We start from the raw sequence: 6,033 nt of genomic DNA, 5'->3' as shown, positions 1-6,033 counted from the left end.
AGAACATGAAATCTGTATTTGTTAACTGGAACATGATGAAAGGTTATCTGTAGCTGACTGTGAGATGTGAATGGTTCTTTGATTTTCAGACGAAATGTGTGATCTTTTCAGTGTGAACTGATGTTTGTGGTGTGTATGAATGCACAGGCTAATGCTATTCCTAGAGGCCCATGAGTACATTCAGTCTTTCCTAAAATTCGGTCTTAAATTAGCTTTTTTTTTTTTATTAACTCGACAAGAACTCTCAAAAGTCTTTTCAAATGTTGAAAAAGTCTGTTGAATAGCCCTTTTGCTACAAAAGTGGCAGCTATTAAAGGTTGTACATATCAAGCTGTGGGTGCAAGGCCTTTGCTTGTGTACTTTATTCTTGTCAAACCAAATTCGCTGAACTGCAATTCACAGGGGTACAGCTTTTCAAACGTCTCACAGAATGCCACTGTGCATGAGGAAGAAGATATTAAAATGTTTCATCAAATTAATTTTAGACATCTCAGAATTCATTTACACTGAAATTTCATTGTTAAAATCAACATTTGACAATGCAAGCATCAGCACAAAAGTTAAACCTGCCTCTTGAAATTCAGTCGGGGTTTTTTTAACTCAGTATAAATGATGTCTCCATATATCCACACACTTCTACACAATCTGTCAATGTGTGTGGCTCACTCCCTTAGCTTGCTGATTTCAAGATTCTTTCATAATGACGTGAAAAATAATTTATCAAGAGGTTTTAGGAATGCCAATACGTCATGTTTATTTAAAAATATGACATGTTTTGTTGTTCATTTGTTTGTGTCCTCTTAACCTTAGTCATCACATAAAGACTTATTACTACTGCATAACAGTGCTGCAATATCACTGTTGTCTTTTTAAGGGGTTTAGGTCAGCTTAACAATGTCAGTTAATCGTTTCAACCTTTTGCTTCACAAAAACAAACATTAGCACTACCATCTCATAGGAACAATACTAGCAATTTCCACCCCCAGAGACAGCGGCCTACATGCGGAGCTGCATTTTAAAGACACAATAATCATGGGATTTGATTGCCTGTCCCTCAACCTCAATAATTGATGACTCCAATATTTACCCCATTACCTGTGTGTTGTAAACATTCATTACAGTAGTGTGTTTGAGAGAGGTGTGTGGCAGCGAGCACAAGGGAGCCTGGCCTGAGGGGAACTCCTGTCAGTTTGACTAATGACAGAAATGAAAAAATATCTCCTAATTACTTTAGAAAAAGGTACAGTACTGCGTTCCTTATCTGCGCAATATGCATTTTAAAACTTTGTGCAGGTTTATTACATTTAGCCCTTTCCATCGTGGCACTGGCATTAGAGACAGAGCAAGTTCTCAAATTTCAAATCAAATTTCAACTCTCTCCATGAAGGGCTAATCCCATTTACAACATTATTGTATTTCTATTGACATTAGCATTTTTTTTTTGTAACATGTAAATAGTCATCTCAATATTAGAGCAGCAACTGCATCTTGCTGACATTTGACATTAGCATTTTTTATTTTATTTATTTATTCGTAACATGTAAATAGCAGTCACAATATTAGAGATGCTACTGCAGGATTGCAGGATAATTTTTTTTTATGTTCATTAATTTTAGCAGGTTTAAATTTTCCAATTTGTCCACAATGGTCTCATATTTATTCAAGCTAACAGATTTCAACTGTCTTGGAAACATTATAGATGTCCTTTTCACGCATTTGCTGTTTATCAATACTTTTTACAAATAGTTTTCTTAGTGACATTGAATAGAAATATGAAAATCTATTATACAAATATACAGTAAGCCAGCAACTGTTCTTCAAATAAAGTTCTTTCAAATATTAGTGTATTTGGTTACCCCGGTGACATCAGTCTTGATGGAGCTGCTTTGTAAAAAGTGTGCTTGATTTGTTATATGAGACAATTGAGTAAAAAAATATGAGAATTGTGTAAAAAAATTAAATAAAATGATGTAATATTGCTTGTGAACAGAATAGTTTATATATTTTTCAATAAAGCTGAAACTTTATTCAGTTACGCACTGAGAAGACAGAGCAAGTTCTCAAATTTCAAATCAAATTTCAACTCTCTCCATGAAGGGCTAATCCCATTTACAACATTATTGTATTTCTATTGACATTAGCATTTTTTATTTATTTATTTATTCGTAACATGTAAATAGCAGTCACAATATTAGAGATGCTACTGCAGGATTGCAGGATAATTTTTTTTTTATGTTCATTAATTTTAGCAGGTTTAAATTTTCCAATTTGTCCACAATGGTCTCATATTTATTCAAGCTAACAGATTTCAACTGTCTTGGAAACATTATAGATGTCCTTTTCACGCATTTGCTGTTTATCAATACTTTTTACAAATAGTTTTCTTAGTGACATTGAATAGAAATATGAAAATCTATTATACAAATATACAGTAAGCCAGCAACTGTTCTTCCAATAAAGTTCTTTCAAATATTAGTGTATTTGGTTACCCCGGTGACATCAGTCTTGATGGAGCTGCTTTGTAAAAAGTGTGCTTGATTTGTAATATGAGACAATTGTGTAAAAAAATTAAATAAAATGATGTAATATTGCTTGTGAACAGAATAGTTTATTTATTTTTCAATAAAGCTGAAACTTTATTCAGTTACGCACTGAGAAATTGAAATTTTTACAGAAATTTAAACAACATGCATTTTATATTAGTCTAATTAAAAATCAAGGTTTCCAGTTTACACCTGTTGTGTCTGCAAGCAAGCAAAAATAAATAAAATAAAGTGTGTTGTATTTTTTTGTTTGTAAGCCTTATAGCAAGACAAAAGAGTAACCCAATCCACAAATATTCATAAATAAATAAATAAATGTGGTGGTAGTTACATTAAATGTTTATTTAATATATATATATATATATATATATATATATATATATATCATTAAACTATCAATCAATATCTATCAATACATTTATCATAAAAACTAAAGAATGTAATGAGACTGTGAATAAGTAAAATAAAATGTATTTTCCAAAAATCCACAAGGCTAAAACCATAAAGTTAAAAATATATATATCTAAGTTAATTCATTTGACTTTACACACAAGAGAGTAAAAATTATATATAACCTCTCTTCAGCCAGAGTAACAGGCCTGGAGTACAGCAGAGTATTGTTACTCTCCATGCAAACCAAAAAAAAAGTTTATGCATCTTTTTTATTCCTGAGCTTTAGAACGATTCCACGTGATTAGTGCAATCAAACCCCTGATGTCTTTTGCTCATTGCGTTTGCGGCGAGAAATATTATGGGATATTTGTGTTTTATAGAAGGAGACCGTTTATCACGGCCATTTTTCATGCTGTCAAGTTAATTACCAGAGAGCGGAATACGATTACACACACACATACACACACTCCTTTGCGCACAGAGGAATACAAACACACCCTCTCTCACACACACTCACACAAATACACCTAATCCCACCCCCATGGACACCCAAACTAAATTGTTAGCCTGGAGCAGCAAACTTGCCTCTGTCACTTTTAGAAGCAGCTGAATATCTGTCCATCCTGCTTGGAATAACAATCACTATTACAAGGTCAGAGCAGTTTTAATGCATTTATTTCATTTCTCAGGGGTTCTTTGAGAGGCGGAAATGAATCATGGCTCTATTCAGTGGTGGATGCCGGTTATCCGTTCTAAGGTTACATCACTTCGGCGTTTGCTAACGGATTAGAGCTGTCGTATAGGTTCCTAGAGCTTCATCTGGGTTAATGGCTGCATAAAATAAATTTTAACCCTTCCGTGAAATTAACTAAGCTGATGAGTATCAGAAAATCACTTTAGAAAAAAATCATGTGCATAACTACATTTAGAAGAAAATGTGCTTGCAAAATGCTGCTTGTCTATGTGAAAGTCGTTATTATGAGGGCAGCTTGTTGTGGGTGGTTGCTGGTGTGTTGCTATACAGCTGCAACGGTTATGTAGCTATGTGGTTGCTATGGTGGTTCCTTGTGGTTGAGTCCAGCGCCAATTTATTTATTTTAAGGCCCAGTGGTAAACTGAATTATTTCAAAAGACTGATTGCTTGGGGGGGAAAAAATAGCATACCTCAGTTCATCATGCTACATTGTGAGTATATATGTTTTATATTCATGTTTATGTTTCATTCATGTATTAGAAATAGTAGCTGATATTGGTGCTTGCCTTAGCGAACACAAAAAATTATTATATTTTGAGTGTATTCTGTGACAAAGAGAGAGGAATGCTGGCAGAATTATCTCTGTTACAAAGTTTAGAAGGTGTTAACATAGAGTTAGTAGAAGATATTATCATTATATTATCTGTACAGATAATACAATTAAAAGTGGTCATTCATGATGACTGATGAGTTAAACCAGCTCTACTCTTCTCTCCAGATGGTATCTGTTGGCTCTTTAATGTATTTTAGGTAAAACTTTAGTTTTGGGACCAATTCTCAATATTAACTAACTATTAATTCCTAATTTACTTCTTATTAATAGTTAGTAAGGTAGTTGTTATGTTTAGGTATGGGGTAGGATTAATGGATCTAGATATATCCTATACTGTCATGTAGAATAAATATAAGTGCTTTATAAGTACTAATATACAGTCAACATGCTAATAATATGCATTCTTATAATAAACTACTAAACAGTGAGAACATCTTGGTTATGTATGTAACCCTCGTTCCCTGAAGGAGGGAATAGAGACGTCACGTCGAGACCGACAAATTGGGATCTCGCTTCGAGAGACCAATCTACTTAGAGTGAACTCAATGAGCCAATACACACTGGCATGTAATTATTGCATCCAGCTGCCGCTGATCACAGCGTGAGCATAAAAAGGCAGCCGGTGCAATGCATACCAGGTTTTCGCTGAGGAGCCGAGCCGGTTACCCGGCCGCTCAGCGGTGGTACAGCAGCCGTGGCGACGGGATGTGACTTATCCGTTCCCTCCTTCAGGGAACGAGGGTTACATACGTAACGGAGACTTTCCCTTTCAGTCGGTCACTACGAGTCACGTCATAACTGACGAATTGGGATTCCCTACCAAAGCGCCATGGATGTTGCCCCTTCCAGTGCCCTGTGCAAGCCACCTGTGCCCATTTTTGGTGTAGGCCGGGGCTCGCAACAAGAAGACCATTCACCATTGTCGTAGCACTACCCACTCAGTGAGATTGGATAACACTGGGAAGACGTACCCGATCCACTTGGCAAAGGGACGCTGCGGAAGCCCCATCCTTCCCGAAGGAGCAAATACACATATGAACATCCGTTTAGGTGCATATGGAAAATTGGAGGTGATTGTAACCGTCTTGGAAACGGCAGAAGTCTGCCGGGGAAACACAGGCTCTGAGGCTATACCATGGACCTTACACATATGGGATCCATTTAGCTCTCACATATGGAACCCAGCCTTCTACCCGTTCTCAAGGATTCATCGAGTGAAGGCCTGGCGCCGGATGTTCCGCCACGTCTGGCTGCCGAGGGGATGGAGGAGCTCGACAGGGTCTACAGTATGGACACTCTGGAGCAGTTTTAGCAACCCGACACTAAACCGGGGCCTCTCAGTGCCTCTACCTGTTTGAGGTGAGAACACAGGAGGATACCGGCTCCACACAAAGGCTATAGAATCTAGCGAACGTGTTGGGGGTCGCCCCGCTCTCCAAATATCTGTCAGCGAGGCGCCACAAGCCAGCGCCCATGAGGATGCAACACTCCTAGTAGAGTGAGCTCGCAACCTGAACAGGCAGGGCACAACCTGTGCCTGATAAGCCAGGGTGATGGCATCCACAATTCAGTGGGCCATCCTCTGCTTAGAGACAGCATTCCCTTTCTGCCGGGCTCCGTGACAGACAAAGAGCTGGTCTGAGGTCCTGAAGCTTTGCGTCCTGTCTATGTAGCATCTCAATGCCCGGACGGGACAAAACAAAGCTAGGGCTGGGTCTGCCTCCTCTGGGGGCAGCGCTTGCAGGCTCACCACCTGATCCCTGAAGGGAGTAGTGGGAACCTTGGGCACA

The sequence above is a fragment of the Sinocyclocheilus grahami genome, unplaced genomic scaffold (genome assembly GCF_001515645.1).
Source record: "Sinocyclocheilus grahami isolate Dianchi unplaced genomic scaffold, SAMN03320097.WGS_v1.1 scaffold154.1, whole genome shotgun sequence".
NCBI lineage: Eukaryota > Metazoa > Chordata > Actinopteri > Cypriniformes > Cyprinidae > Sinocyclocheilus > Sinocyclocheilus grahami.
The sequence above is the reverse complement of the archived record's forward strand: the minus strand, read 5'-3'. Positions refer to the sequence as shown.